The sequence below is a fragment of the Mesocricetus auratus genome, unplaced genomic scaffold (assembly GCF_017639785.1).
Source record: "Mesocricetus auratus isolate SY011 unplaced genomic scaffold, BCM_Maur_2.0 Super-Scaffold_100004, whole genome shotgun sequence".
In the NCBI taxonomy this organism is placed as follows: Eukaryota; Metazoa; Chordata; class Mammalia; order Rodentia; family Cricetidae; genus Mesocricetus; species Mesocricetus auratus.
The window spans coordinates 31,729,907-31,746,163 of NW_024429189.1; the positions used below are offsets into that span (position 1 = coordinate 31,729,907).

The 16,257-nt window shown below is 37.1% G+C and overlaps 1 protein-coding gene across 4 annotated transcripts in view; it reads right to left on the reverse strand.

Annotated features, from left to right (window-relative positions):
* Positions 1–16,257, reverse strand: part of Kcnh7 (potassium voltage-gated channel subfamily H member 7) — a 470,424-nt gene that overhangs the window by 303,349 nt on the left and 150,818 nt on the right. The gene's annotated exons all lie outside the window — the stretch shown is intronic.

Genomic DNA, 16,257 nt, shown 5'->3' on the forward strand with positions numbered 1-16,257 from the left:
GGGAATCTGAAGTCAAGTACTTGTGTTGGCAAGTGATGTGCCCACCAAACTATCGCTCAACTTCATGCTATTTTTTTGAGGCAGGCTCTCTCACTGACCCTGTTTCAGCTAGATTAGTTTCCCAAGGCACAAAGGTCTCTCTGTCTTTTTCTCCACATACATGAGTTACAGATATTAACCTACAACATACGACTTTGTGTGTTTGCAGCAATCCCAACTCAGGTCCTCATGTTTGCATGACAAACACTTGACATACCAAAACCACCTCCTAAACCACACCATTGTATTCTGTTCTACTATGTTTCAGAAAAACTTGAATTTATGTTTATGAGAAATATTTGGCTTTTTTTTTGGTTTTTAAATTTTTTTCCTTAAATTAGAAACAAGCTTGATTCACATGTAAATCCCAGCTCCCTCTCCGTCCTCTCCTCCCATGCTCCCCAGCCCTCCTAGCCCCCCACCCAATCCCACTCTGTTCCCCAGGGAGGGTGAGGACCTGTGAGAAATATTTGTAACTAGAGGTCCTTTGTCTTGGCTGGTCCCAAGGCCTTGAGCCCCAAATAACACACAGATGCTATATTAGTTATGAAATTGTTAGCTGATGACTAGGGCTTCGTATTGGCTAGCTCTGTCTTAATTATTAACCCATCTTTATTAATCTAAGTATTTCTTTGTATCTTATCTTCCTGGAGAATGCTCTGAACCTCTAACTCCTTTGGTGGCTCGTATAGCAGCTCCTTTGCCTACATTTCCCAGAATTCTTCTCATCTCCTAGTTCAGTCTATCTCCCTGCCTCTATTGGCCAAGTATTTTACTCATCAACTACTAAGAAAAACATATATACAAAAGTGTAACCCCCATCAGATTTGCAATTTTACATATACTGTCTTTGATTGCTTTTAGATCTATTATTTTTGTCCAATAAGAAATATTTCTGCTTTACTCTTCTAAAATTTTTTCCTTGGGGTTTTAAAATACCTAGTTGAGCATTTTTCTATTTTGGAAGGTCATTAACTACTGATTACTTAAAAATAAATATATGACTAGGAATATTACTCAGTGGATGTCGTATTTGCTGCACAAGCCTAAATACTGGAGTTTGATTAGTAGAATACACATTAAGAAACAACCAACCTCTGAAAGTGAGCTGTGTATCTCAAGTGCCTATCTGTATGTGCATTCATGGATAATAAATATAAATTAAAATTTTTAATTAAAAACATATAAGTGTACAGATACTGCTTGCTTGTTCCTATGTATTTTGGCACATTGGATTCTTTAAGAAATTTCACATAGTTTAACAAACTCCTGGATATAGAGATGTTCAGAATAATCTTTATTTCCCTAATTGATACCCCAAGATTCAGTAATGATGTATTTCCTGTCATTTCTATACCATCAAGTAGTGTCTTCCTTTTGCATGTAGTTTTTCTGGTCAGGGTCTTACCAATTGCATTCATGGTAACAATAAAATCACCTTTGGCTTTTACAGGGGCTTTTCAACAATTTTCCTATTTTTTTAAGTTCATTGATTTCTTGGCTCTGTTACGATTTTCTTTCTCATTTTGTTAGAGGTCGGCTAGACAATTATCTTCAAATACTGCATTGTTTCTGACATATAGATTCAAGCTGCACAGTTGCCCTAAGCTTGCTTCATCTGCATTCCACAAGCTGTGAGAAAGTCTGCCTCCATTTTCATTTAGATCAAAGTATTGCTTAATGTGCCTTGATTTCATTCCACTTATGCATATGTCAGAAAAGCATTGTTCAATTTTCATTTTTGTAGGATATTCCCAATTTTGGGGATTTTTAAAAACCCATTTCTGCTTTATAGATTAATTCTATTGCTAGATGGTATGACTCTAATTATTTAAACTTGACAAGCTGTATTTTGAAGCCTCCAGTGTGACTTTTATATGGGGTATTCCATATCAACTTAAGAAAAAGTTATATTTAGCTGTTGTTGGATGACCTTTCATTTTCTCCATCTGCACCTGTGATTTCAGCCTTTTCAAATGATTTTTCTACCTATCAGAGAAAAAAACCAACTATTTCTTCTGTTACTTTTTGTACACTGGGAAACAAAGAGAATACCAATGCGGCAAAATATTGCAGTATGGAGCTCAAGAAGGCACAACAAAGAGCATAGCCACAGATGCATGCCACGTAGCTATTTTGGGGTGGGATTAATAAAAAGACTTTGTTAAATGCCAGGTCACACTCTCCTTCCTCTTACTGTGTACATCCTAATGACTATCGACAGAAAGTTCTGTATAATGATAAAGCACACATTGCTTTGGCAAGAAACTCATCATATAGTAACTGTGTAATAATGAGACTTATTTTGCTTCATTTTTCTGCAAGGGTAGTACAGTCCTAAAACGAGTCCACTTAGGAAACAGAGGCAAGATGATCACAAAGTCAAGGACAGCCTGAGCAACAGCATGAGATCAAGGGAAGCCTGGCTAACTTAATATAATTCTATATCAAAATAAAACACAGAAAGAAAGCTGAAGATATACAATAGAGGTCAAACAATTCAGTGGCGTACAAGGGGCCCTGGGATTGACCCCAGGACTAGGGAAATGGCTGATTTACCAAATTGATCTATTAGTATGCTAGGAAAGAAATAAGCATGATCTAAAGTATTTTCAGTATGCTTGAAAAATGTTATTTTTGGTGGCAAATATGCATTCGGCAATACTATATTTTCAGTATAACAAATAAAGAACTCTACTGTCCAGGACACTATCTCCTGTCTATATCAGTGAAGACAAAGTTCTCTATCAGTGGGAATTTTGGATATTTGTCTACTTGCAAAGGAAAAAAAAACATAAGTTACCAGAGTTGCAAAAGTTACCGAACTGTTGTTATTTGCTTCTAAAAACAAGAGCTAGCTAAGGTGGAAAAACTAGTGTGAAGGGAATACCATAGCAAGAACAAAGCTTATATACAAGACATTACAGATGTGAACTGCCTACTGGGGCACAGCATCTTTAATAGAGTAAAGGAATACATACACATGGTATTGTTTTTCTGATATCATGCAATATACCATCACAAATTGTTATTATTTATAATAATAGGTCTACATTCATCCAGATAATGAATTTCTGGATAGGCCTTGAGTGTTAATCATTGTCTTCAAAGTTAAATTTCAATGTTAGGCAAGAGATCTGTGAATTATAATACAGCAGAAAAGACTCTGTAAGAAGTTATTTCCGGTAATGAAAATCTCATAAATTTCAAGAGATAAAGATCACGTAAGCCTGAGAAGACATACTCCAGATTTAGAAAGGAAATGAGAAGTGGGAACTATGAAATGACACTGACAGATGTTCCCAACTCTCTACCGTGTTCTCTCTCTCTCTCTCTTAGGGTCTGCAGATGTTATGATGGTTCCTGGTGCTAAGTGTTTTTGGTTCTGGAAGAAAGAGGCTTTCATATAATTATTATACGTTATTTTATATAATTTAAATAAACAGATTGCTTTAAAGTTTGATTTTCTATGTAAAGTATTTAACAAATAAAGTTGCATCATTAAAGGTCGTCACTTTTACCCTCTTTATGTACTTTTATGAATGACAGGAAGTTTTGTTTTTTCCAGTTTCCATCAAGTTTCTTTCCAGGAAAAGAAAACTGCCACTATATGTGTTCAGTATCCTGGTCAGTTAAGTATATTTTCATTCTATGTAGAGAAACTTATTTGCTTGTGTGTGTATGCGTTTAACACAGACACTCCGTGATGTTTTTCACTTCGACTCTGTATGTAATCTGTCTGCCCTAAAACTCTCTGAAGAGCAGACTGCACTGGATCTCCCAGAGAGCCACCTGCCTCTGTCTTCCAATTGTTGAGATTAAAGGTGTGTGCTACAGTGCCCAGCACCAAAAGCATCTTGTGTGAAAGTATGCTTGCTGTCATCACCTAGAGTAAAACAACTGATGTGTTTTTCACTCAGCACTTTTACCTAATGCTCTTTGTCCCAACCACAGCAGCCTGCACAGCTACTGCCTTCTGGAGTGTTTTCTGACTACCTTTAGTTTTTCTCTCACTAAGTTCTAATCTCTTCTCTTTGTTTGAGTGCTTTGTTTGTGTGATTGAGTTAGTTTCTTTTTTGATTATTTTTTAATTTAAATTAGAAACAATCTTATTTTGCATGTCAATTCCAGTTCCCTCTCCCTCCCATCCTCTCCCCCCCCCCCACTGCTCCCCATCCCATCCCCTTTCTGCTCTCTAGAGAGGATGAGGCATTCCATGGGGGAATCATTAAAGTCTGTCACATCATTTGGGGCATGGGCTAGGCCCTCCCCCATGTGTCTAGGCTGATAGAGTATCCCTCAATGAGGAGTGGACTCCCAAAGTCCATTTGTACACTGGGGATAAATACTGATTCACTATCAAAGTCCCCATAGACTGCACAGGTCTCCTAACTGACACCCACATTCAGGGGGCCTGGTTCAGTGTTATGCTGGATTCCCAGCTGTCATTCTGGGAGCTCTTCCTTTTTCAGGTCAGCTGTTTTGTGGGTTTTCCCCAGCATGGTCTTAACCCCTTTGCTCATCATTCCTCCATCTCTACAACTGTATTCCAGGAATTCAGCTCAGTGCTTAGCTTGTGGGTCTCTATTTCTGTTTCCATCATCTCCTGGATGAACTGGATGAAGGCTCTATGGTGGCATGTAAGATAACCATCAATCTCATCATAGGGGAAGGGCCTTTAAGAAAGCCTCTCCCTTGTTGCTTAGTGTTGGGGAAGTCCTGTGTATATGTCAATAAATTACTGCTGGCCAATAGGAATCTAGATAGGTGGGGCTAGGAGTCCAGGAGGATTTTGGGAAGGAGAAAGACAAGGGAGTCAACATGTAACGCCATTGGGGGTAGGAAGCCTGGAACTATTCTCCGGTAAGAGACATACTTAGATTAACAATTATGGGGTAATTACTTAAGGCAGAGCTAGCCAGTAAGGGACAAGCAAGGCCAACAGCTTCATAATGAATATAGCCTCCTGTGTGTTTATTTGGGACTCATGCGGATCTAGAACCAGGCTGGCGCGTCAGAGCCCAGGCGACTGGCGGGACCTAGATAGGAGGGACTAGGAGTCGAGGAGGATTCTGGGAAAGAGAAAGACAAGGGAGTCAACATGTAACGCCATTGGGGGTAGGAAGCCTGGAACTATTCTCCGGTAAGAGACATACTTAGATTAACAATTATGGGGTAATTACTTAAGGCAGAGCTAGCCAGTAAGGGACAAGCAAGGCCAACAGCTTCATAATGAATATAGCCTCCTGTGTGTTTATTTGGGACTCATGCGGATCTAGAACCAGGCTGGCGCGTCAGAGCCCAGGCGACTGGCGGGGGATAACCAAAGCGGCTAGCAAAAGAAAAAGCTTCTCTTAACAGCTTAGACTCTTAATTAGGGCCATCCTAGTATATCTCTGGATATTTCCCTAGAGACATATTTCTAATTGAGTTGGTTTCTGAGAGTCTCTAAAACCATTGAAATGAGAATGATGGCCATTTTGTTTTTCAACCATGATTGTATATGAAATTTTATAATGTAAATATTCAGCATGTGATAGAAATGTCTTTCCTTGGAATTAGTAAATTAATATATATATATATAGCAAAATATGAAAATATTAAATTCGAAGTCAAAAGCATGACTTCATCTTACTTTGATGATGTTTATCTATAGTGAGAAGGTCTTTGAGTTGTCTTGGCCTTGGTTATATGTGTAAATGGAAATAAAACAGCAAAACTTTCTTGCATGGTATCTATGGGGAGAGAAGACTGTGGAAGGATGGTGTGAACACATGTCAACCACTTGGTAGCTGCTGTGGGTGTCTATTTGGTAGCCTTGGAGTTAACAGTTTTACAGTTGTAAATTTAGTATATGAGTTGGTACCAGTAATTTAAGATTCCTACAAGTTTTGTTCTTATCAAAGAGAAGACATAGCAGAGGTGTGTATAATATGCAAGGCCTCTGATATTCAGTCCATGATTCATCTATTTCCATTTACATGTTTGAGATAAAAATCTGTAGAAAAATATACAAGTTTACAATTTCTGTTTCTTTTCAAATTTAGTGTTATCCTATAGCAAGTTTAGATAAAGTGTCTTGATAAATTCTTAGTTATTAGCATACTCTTGTTTATTTACCTTACACTTTGGGTAATGTATAATTTTGACTATCACTACATTTTTTTAATGGAGAGCTAATCAGCTTGATCTTTCTGAGAATTATCATTATCTCCTTGACCACTCTAAAAATGCTCAAGAGACTCAAATGGCTATAGGTGACAGGGAACAGAAACTAAAATGTATCTCTTAACATTTGCACTCTACAGGAAGGAGCTCTGAAGAAGCTACACCTGGTGACATTGGGAGTTATGGAGAGTAGGAAGAATCAGTAGGTATGAAGATGCAATAGTGATGTGTTGGTACTTACCTTAACACATGATGAAGATACAGATTCCAAACAATACACACTAAGCTAAACTTAGTATGTATGTGGTTTTGAGTATCAAAGAAATTTATAGGTAAAGCAAGTTATATGAGCCTTTATGGGACTTACTAGGTATCATTACCCTATTTTATAATTTTACAAACATTTGCAATATTTTCTACCTAGTAGAAAATTTATTTAAACTGCTTACTTTCATTAACTTTACCTAATGCTCCATCCAATTCAGTGCCATAATTCCTTATTCATTAATTCTCCATATTGATTTATCTTCTTAAAGTTATAATTATCTGGTAGTTGTTTCTCTTGTTCAAACTATTGGTTCTTTTGCTTTTTCATTATTAATCTCCCTTCTACTAACTTTTCTTCATTCGATTTGTCTTCCTGTTTTAGAGACAAAATGCTTTAAAGATATTTGAAATTATTTAGATACCTGTGAGAGTTAGTACTGATTGTCAACCTGATAAGATTCAACTTGATGAGATGAGACTTTCAATAGCAGAGAATCTCTAGATCTGTCTCTTAGAGACTGTTGACACTGTGTTAATTGAGGTTGAAAAACTCACTGTAAATGTTGATGGAACTATCCCAAGGACTAGAGTCTTACTAAATAAATGGAAAAAACAATTAAAACACAAGTATTCACTGTTTGCTACTTCCTACCTGGACACAATGTCACCATCGGCCTCATGCTACAATACGGTCTTCCTCATTATAACTGGTTGTTTCACTTATAATTGTACGTCAAAATAATCCCGTCTTTCATGAGCTAATTTTTTGTTTTATTATTTTTTGAGAATGAGTTTCTTTGTGTAATCCTGGGTATCCTGGTTCTCACTCTGTAGACTAGACTGAACTTAACCTCAGAGATTTCCTTTGTAAGTGCCTATACCATCACTGTCTGGCCTCTCAAGTTGCTTTTGCAAGGGATTTTGTCACAGCAATAAGTAGCTAATGAAACCTTCCTCCAAGAGGAGCACATAAGTGCACGCATAAGCTATAAAATTTACTATTTTTAAAAACTGTATTACATTTTATTCCTAACCCTCGTCAGTGCATGATTTGGGTCCTAGAACTTGAGGAAATGAAGGAAAGACAGGCATAGAAAATCTGGGTGAAGTAGGCTGTGATCTCTGATTGAGAAACCATATCACTCTGAAAGCTCAGTATCTTTATATACAAATATGCATATATATGTATCTGCATATTATGTAATACAGATGTAATATTATAGACAATTAATGCAGGGTTATTGCATACAAGTAAGCTAAGAGGCAATGTTTAAAACAAACGTCTGAATCTAGGAACACGACTTAACTAATTTTGGTGGGAGTAGTAGGGGAGAAATTTTCAAGCTATAAATATCTGGTAAGAGAAAGCTATGGTGGACATTTTCTGTGCATACTGTCAACATATACATGTGGACCAGGAAGAAAGGCTTTGGCGCATCCCTGGTTGCAGTCTGGGAAGGCTCCCCCATTTCCCCGAGGGCTGAGTCATTTGGGTCCTTGACATAGTCTTGCCCTTCTCAGCAACAGACATTTTCTCAGGACTTCACTTGCTCCCCCACCTAAGTAATGAACAATTGTTTTAGCCATGGTCTTCCAGTCCTCAAAAAACAGGAGCAGAAGTCACTTCTGATTAGATCATAGTGATGTAACAGATATGCTAATGCCCTTCAATGTCATTTTCAGAAGATCATGGACCCTACTCATAGTGGACAAAATTGAGTTATCAATAAGTTGAATGTGTTTGTCTATGCTACACAAGGTATTTGCTATGGAATTCCAATATGAACTACATCCAAATTTTTAAGCTTGCATTTTTTAATTTAAATTAGAAACAAGCTTGTTTCACATGTCAATCCCAGATCCTTCTCCCTCCCCTCTTTTCCCGGCCCCTGCCAACCTCCCCAAACCCCCACCCAATCTCCACTTGACTCTCCCAATCCCCCTGTTATCCTTCTCTGGAGTACCATGTACATCTCTCTTAGGGTATACCCTGTGGGATTGTAGGCTAGCACTCCTCTGATTCATGCCTAAAATCCATATATGAGTGTCTTTTTGTTACTGGGTTGCTTCATTCAGAATGGTTTCTTATAGTGTCATCCATTTGCCTGAAAATTTCAAGATTACATTTTTTTTTCTACTGAGTAGTACTCCATTGTGCAAATGTACCACATTTTCTCTATCCCAGCATCAGTTGAGGGGCATCTAGGTTGCTTCCAGGTTCTGGTTATTACAAATAATACTTCTGTGAACATAGTGGAACACATGTCCTTGTTGTATGAATGCACATCTTTTGGGTATATTCCTAAGACTGGAATTGCTGGATCTTGTGGTAGACTGATTCTCATTTTCCTGAGGAAATCTCCATACTGACTTACAAAGTAGCTGTATGAGTCTGTACTCCCAACAGCAGTGAAGGAGTGTTCCCCTTTCTCCACATCCTCTCCAGCATAAACTGTCATTGGTGTTTTTGATTTTAGCCATTCTGACAGAAGTGAAATGGTATCTCAAAGTTGTTTTGATTTGCATTTCCTTAATGGCTAAGGATGTTGAGCTCTTTCTTAAGTATCTCTCAGCCATTTTAGATCCCTTTATTGAGAATTCTCTATTTAGTTCTGTACCTCACTTTTTAAATGGTTCCTTTGGTGTTTTGGAGACTTGCTTTTTGAGTTTTTTGTAAATTTTGGAAGTCAGCCCTCTGTCGGTTGTGGGGTTGGCGAATATCTTTTCCCATTCTGTGGTCTGCCTTTTACATGCAGCTTTTATGTAAAGCTTGTTCCCATTGCCCTCTACTGCCTCATCATACTCATTGAGTAGAGACATAGAGAAAACAGCCGAGTAGCAAAGCCATCAGGTAAGAAAGCATACCAAAAATACCTTACCAGATGTTGAAAATATAGTATATATTATCATTGTATGTAAAAGTGTGACATAGAAATGGCTAATATTTCTCAACTAATGTACAGTAAAGTACTTATACCAGTTGCTAAATAATGAAGCTAATATATATCAGTCAGAATAGTAATTCTTAATTTCACTAAATGGTCTCCGAACTTATTATCTTACTTATTTGTATCTAACTTCTAATTCCGATATGTGTGTTAAATACTTTGAATATTTCACTATGGACTAAAACAAAAACATCGCCCACTGAATCCTTCTCCTTTTCCCCACTTTCTTTTGGAACCACACTCAACTAACAATGTTATTTCCCATGAAAGTATATTTCCATATCATCTATTTATTGGAAAGAATTATGAAAACACTGAAGGAGTCCTTTGGCTTGGAGCAAAATTTCATATGTGTTCCAATATCTTATATCACGCATTGACTATCACAAAAATCTGGAAGAGCATAATTCATCTTAATAGTCTTGAAATAAAACATAGGTCCTATAAATCTTGATAAATTTAATTTTCATTCTTTCAACACCATTCTTATTGAAGATAAAGATCAAAAAATATTCTCACTTTTATTACAGGCAAACTGAATACCAGTGGTAACATGCTGGATACTTCAATCCCATCTTTGATCAGTTCCCTTTATTTTAAATCAATTAAGATAAAACAAGCAGCATTTTGTCCTTCGTCACTCCCCACATTGCCTTTCCAGATCATTCTCCAATACTTTAGAGAGTTCTCATTAGCCTCAAAAGACACATCTGTGTGTCCTCGAGCATTCTGTCTTCTCACACCCTTACTTGCAGTGAACGCTTGTGACATAACATCACTCCATGCAGTTTTCACCTACCCCTCTCCTCCTGTTCTTCTCACTACTCTTCCTCCTGTTTCTCCCCCTTTTTCCTCCTCCACTCCTTCCTATTGTTTGTCTCCCCTTACTCCACCACCGGCATTTGCTCCGCTCTTGAGGCACCTGCAGGTGTCCTCTTTGGTTACTTCTGTTCCTTCTTGTCTTTCCTCACTCCTCCTTCAACATTTAATATCTTTAAAGACCATCCTCAGATTTTTATCATGCTTTCCCTATCCTCCATTCTGCCATCTGCTTGCCTCTGGATCGGGACCACTTGTTTACTTTATTGTAGGCAAACCAATGTAAGTAAAGACTCACTGATGATGTCAACATCTAACTCCCTACTTGTTCTACAGTTTTAAGGTTCTTTTGTTCTTGGGCACAGGTCTAAGATGTACGGTTCTACTCTTTCAACAGCAATTGTTGTCCCACTTTGCTCTTCAGTGTTTGCCCTGTGCTTTGACTTTTTAATTTGCATTTTATGGTTTCTCAATTACTCCGTGAAATTACACCTTGGTCACATCATTCATTTGGGGGAACCACACCTCAAATTTTGTCATTGCTACCAGCCTGCCCTTCTTGTGTATTTGAGCTTTGATGATGCTCAATTAGCTCCTGGAATCTATTTTCTGGTCCATCTAGTCTGATCATCCTCTGAGCAGAGTCAATCTCCTGATCCATAGGCCTGCTTCAAATGTAGATTTGGTCTTAGCTGCTGTTGGTTCCTTCATTTACTAGAATGGTTCCTCAGCAAACATGGGAACCAACTACTCTTTTTCTGCTATGGAGAAGGCATCAGTACAGTTCCCACCTCATTCTCTGTTATTCCACAGTTACTGAAAGTGATAGAAAGATTAGAAAACTGGACTGACTGTGATCTATGATCATTTTATCATCAGGAAAAACTTGCTTTTAAGGTATGTCCTTTAATTGGATTTTTCCTCATCTACCATATCAACAATTGTTGAACCCCTTTTGATTATTGTTCTTAATTTTTCTTTCTATAGAATTTTTCATTTAGTAGAAATTTTCTCTGTCTCTACAGCTTAAAATACAACAAAACTTAGATGACTCTAATTTTATCTTTATTGTATCCTTCTCTACACTTTCTGTGCATCTACCTCCTCAATATATTTTATTACAGGGTAATTGTTAGCTAATGCTGACAAAATAACATGTGTCCTTAGATGATGCATAACCAACCTTTATTCAGTCAGTATTATCCTTGGAAGCAGCATGCATCTCTTGATTGTTAAACTGTCAGGCAAACCTCAACCAAGGTACCAGCGTTCCTTGCCAACCCTTCTCATAACTGTTCTCGAGCATTTTTGGGGGGCTAAAATACTAAATGTTTCAGATGAATAGTTAAATGAGAAGGCACATGTGTTCTTAGCTGGTTTGACCCTGGCAATGTTCCAGTTTGTTATAAATTCATATCCACAGTAGTATTTTGTGGAGGTCTTTTTGAACAAACTCAATAAGCAATAGCTTCATCTCTATATGTTCAGCTATTTTGAGTTTGAACCATTAAGGACCTTGCTAAGCAACAAAATATCTGAGCTGTAAATACAGCCATACATGAGAACTAATTATTGGTAAAATTTTCACAAACAATAAAAATCTTCCATGTATAACAAAATTTTCTTTATGTTAACTTTGTACATGTTGGACAGATTTGACATATATCTATAGTGGTTATCCTTAAACTCAGAATGACCTACAATTTCAGGTAGCCTGTACATTATTGCTTCACTGGAAATATTATGCAACATATAAACTTATCTCTGAAACTTTGTATATATTTAGCTTTAGACACCAAAAGTAAGAAAATTCAATGACACTTGTGATTAATAGATTGTATAGACATGTAATTGAGTTGAGTGAGCTGATTCCTGTCTGATACCAGAGGAAAAACTGATATTTTTGTGTAGAATACATTATCCTAGTAGATACTAGATTTATGTTTTAGAAATTAGGATGATTTTATTTATGTTAGGTATTCTAGATTGGAAAGTGTCTGTAGACTTGAGACAGAAGGAACACAATGATTATACTTTAACACTAAAATTGATGAAAAATTTCAACTGAATACCTGGCAATATCTTTGAGTCTAGGAGCATATTTCAACATAGACTTTAACAACTGCTAGTACATGCTAAGACAAGATTTGAAATAATGGTTTTCACATGTGAACCTCGAAGCAATGATCGCATACATATCCTATGGTACAGAATGGAAGCAGAATATCTTAATTTAGTCATGTGGATAAATCCTGGAATTGGGGACAATGTAGAAACCCAGTGTGTGGATATTCCCTGAAATCTATGAGAGTGACCTTAGTGAAACTTTCTAGTAATGGGGGATATGGAGATTGAATTGGTCATATTCTATAATGAATCAAGGTTCCTAGCAGTGGGACTGGGACATCAACTCAGCCATAAAACATTTGACCTAAAATCTGTCCTGCCCACAAGAGGTGCTGGGACAATAGTGGCACAGAATTTGTGGGAGTGGCCAACCAGTAACTGGTCCAACTTGAGTCTCCTGCCATGAATGGAAGTCCACTCAATCCTGACACTGCCTGGATGGCCAGGAACCACAGGCAGGACAGCCCAGAGACACAGGAGTGGAACCAAACATGACTGCAAAAAAAAAAAAGGAATCTTAATGATAACTTGTTATACTCATTGATTGGACTAGTTCAGTTGTCATCAGAGAGGCATCATGTAGCAACTTATGGGAAGAGATGCAGAGATCCACAGATACAACCTGGGGGAACCCCATAGAAAATGGGAGAGATGTTTGTAGGAGCTGGAGCGGTCAAGGACACCATAAGAACATGTCCTACAGAAGTAACTAAGCAGGGCTAGTAGGGCTCATAGAGACTAAAATAACAAACATGGACCCTGTATGTGTCTGAGCTTGGTATTCTTCATAAATGTTATGATTATGTAGCTTGGACTTCTTGTGTGACTCATAACAATTGAACTAGGGGTGTCTCTGACTCTTTTGCCTGTGCTTGGGACCCTTTTCCTCTTACTTGGTTTTCTTGTGCAGCTTTGATATGAGAGTTTGTGACTATTCTTATTATAATGTGTTTGCTGTGCTTGGTTGATATCCCTGGGAGACCTGCTATTTTATTTCCAAGGGAAATGGAGGAGGAGTGGATCTTGGGTATAGGGGAAGTGGGAGGAAGCTGTGATGGGGAAAGTTCTTCTGTATTTATTTTTCTCTTATTGGTTGATGAATAAAACATTGTTTGACCAATGAGGCAGAAAGAAGGCAGGACTAAGAGATGAGGAGAATTCTGGGAAATGTAGGCAGAGGGAGCCTGTCAGTACAGTGCCCATGTAGACCACAAAGGAGTAACAGGCCTGTGCATTCTCTTGTAAGCCAAGACCATGTAGAAATACATAGATTAGTTGTGATGGGTTAATAATTAAAAGAGAGTTAGTCAATAAGAAGCCCTAGCCACTGGCTAACAGTTTTACAATTAATATAATGTCTCTGTGTGTTCATCTAGGTCTGAAGTGGTGGGACCAGGTTGGTGGGAAAGAAAAACTATGGCAACAAAATGTTGCCCAATCCTTCACACTTTCCTCTTTGTAGTTCCATCCGCCTGAAGTCACACCCAAAGGGGTGTGGCCACTAACACAAATACACTGACAAAAATAGATGGTACTACAAAACTGTGGTCAGGATATAATATATGAGAGAATAAAAGTAAGTACATGGAATAGAGGAGATTCAACTGACAGAATTGGCAAACAGGCATTTCCCAGGACAGCTGTTTTCTTGTGTTTTCAGAGTAGTCAGAGATGCCATTATGCATCTATATTTTTAGTCATTCTAAAGAATTGCTCAATAATTAATATTGCATTTTTTCAGACTTACATGAATGTCTAGAATTTTTGTGCATATTAAATATATTATACTGCATTGGTAAAGGATGGAGATATATTGTTTTAATTTACAGAATTTGCCAGTTATACTTCAGAGAAGGAAGATTACTAAAACATAAAATACTCCTTGCGTTAAGACCATCATATATTAATGTGTCCCTTGTGTGATAATTACTTAAGCTCTCTGAGCAGTTGTTTGAGAAAAAAGATCAATTTAGAGAGGTAAATACAGAATAACAACATCAAAGTATGCATTTCATTACTTCTATGTTGATTCTCCCACTCAAGTATCCTTTAAATTAGTAATTTCCCACCCATTTAGTAATCTGGTCATACTCAGTAATCTGGTCATATGAAAAGTACTTCATAGTGTTGTCTTTAATTATGTTTCTTTCTGGGTAAAAACCAAGACAGGTTTCAGCTTTGTGTTAATTAATGTATTATCCTTAATTTATTTCGGTTCCTCATATTTCTCAAGTTCATGTGGCCTTCTGAAATGTCTTTCTGAGTTGGGTTTAATTTGCTTTTGTGAAAGTGTTTTAAAACTTATATGAGAACATTACTTTACACTATCTTTAAAATTTACATAAGTTAAGAATGTGGAGCACGAAGAGTCACTTTACAGAAGTAGAGAACATGCCATATTTAAACCCACTGCAGACACAAAGAACACAATGTCTTTCTAGAGCATATACATGGAACTGACTGACATGCTATAGATGTCTTGCAAGCATTCAATGTTAGTCTAAAGGATTTGCCTTAATTTACTTTGCAAGATCAATGTTGAAAATGAGGCAAATTTCACTGAATTTGTACCATGATATACCCCAGCAAAGACAGAAAGGCCGTGTAATAATCCGTGGTGAGAAACAATTACCCCACCCCCCACTGCACACACATACATCAATAATAATTTTCATTCACGTAAAGTTGGAAGACTTGAGATAGAAAATAGAATATTAGGGCAAGAAGAAGCATTACAAAAATTTTGAATGTTCGAGGCAAAGACATTGCTGGTTTTGGGTATGTAATGAGAGAAGAAATGAAAGGAGTTAGTTTTAAATGGAATGATTATATAATACAGAAGGAGTGCAAACTTTTAATTTTTTGTTAATTAAAATGAACTAAGTGGGCTTGTGTACATTTGCAAATTCATAGAAAATGAGCTCCACTCATCCATTCTTTAGAGGCAGGTTGAACTCCAGGACTTGGAGATTACAATAGTGAATAAGACACATCTGTGTTCTTGCCTTGCTAGATTATAGCCCAGAGCAAAACTGTTAACGTACTAGCTAATATTGATATAACTATGTAATAGAATTATGCCACTTTCACAAAAATGATGTCCAATAGATCAGGAGTTCATATCTTATGTGAGGATCCAGGGAAAGCAGGACCAAGGTGATCAGAGCCTAATCTCCTGAGAGTCTTTCATTTGCTTCACAGATGGCTGTGTGACTTCTGGCTATTTCTTTGTCTTTCATTTACTCATTATTGAATGAATAGGATAATAGGACCATGTAAATAAATTCCATAAAACATAAAGTGATAATATTTTGAAGAATGTCATTGGGAGCTGGGATGGTAAAGAGGTTATAGGCCTTGGAACTGATAAAGTTACATTTCCTGATTTTGTGGTTAAATGACTATCCTGTTGGTCTATATTGCATATATTCTTTTCATTTTTCAGATTGCCCCTGTTAAGCGTTTCAAAAACAGTTTTAAGAAAGGATATGGACAACATAAAACAACCTTTACCTGTAGGTTTTCTATAACCTATTATGATGATAAACACATGATTTCAACTTTAAAATAATTTTATTTTAAAAAGGAATCAAGCATAAAAGAGAAGAAGAAAATATAAAATATGGGAGTTTTCCAGAGAATTACAGAGAGCAAGGGGATGCTCAGTGAGTGAGAGGAACCAAGGATCAGCATGTACTTGAAGCCTGGGGACATATTGGCAACATGAAGCCTCAAGCAGGTTTGAAAGGTAAAGAGTGGCCTTTACTGTCCAAGTCAAGATCAGACAAAGAAGTATCTGTTAAATTAAAATGCTAAGTTTAGTATAATTAACCAGAAGATAAAAAGAAACTCAGGTTTATACAAATGCATGTACATTCATTGTTTTCTA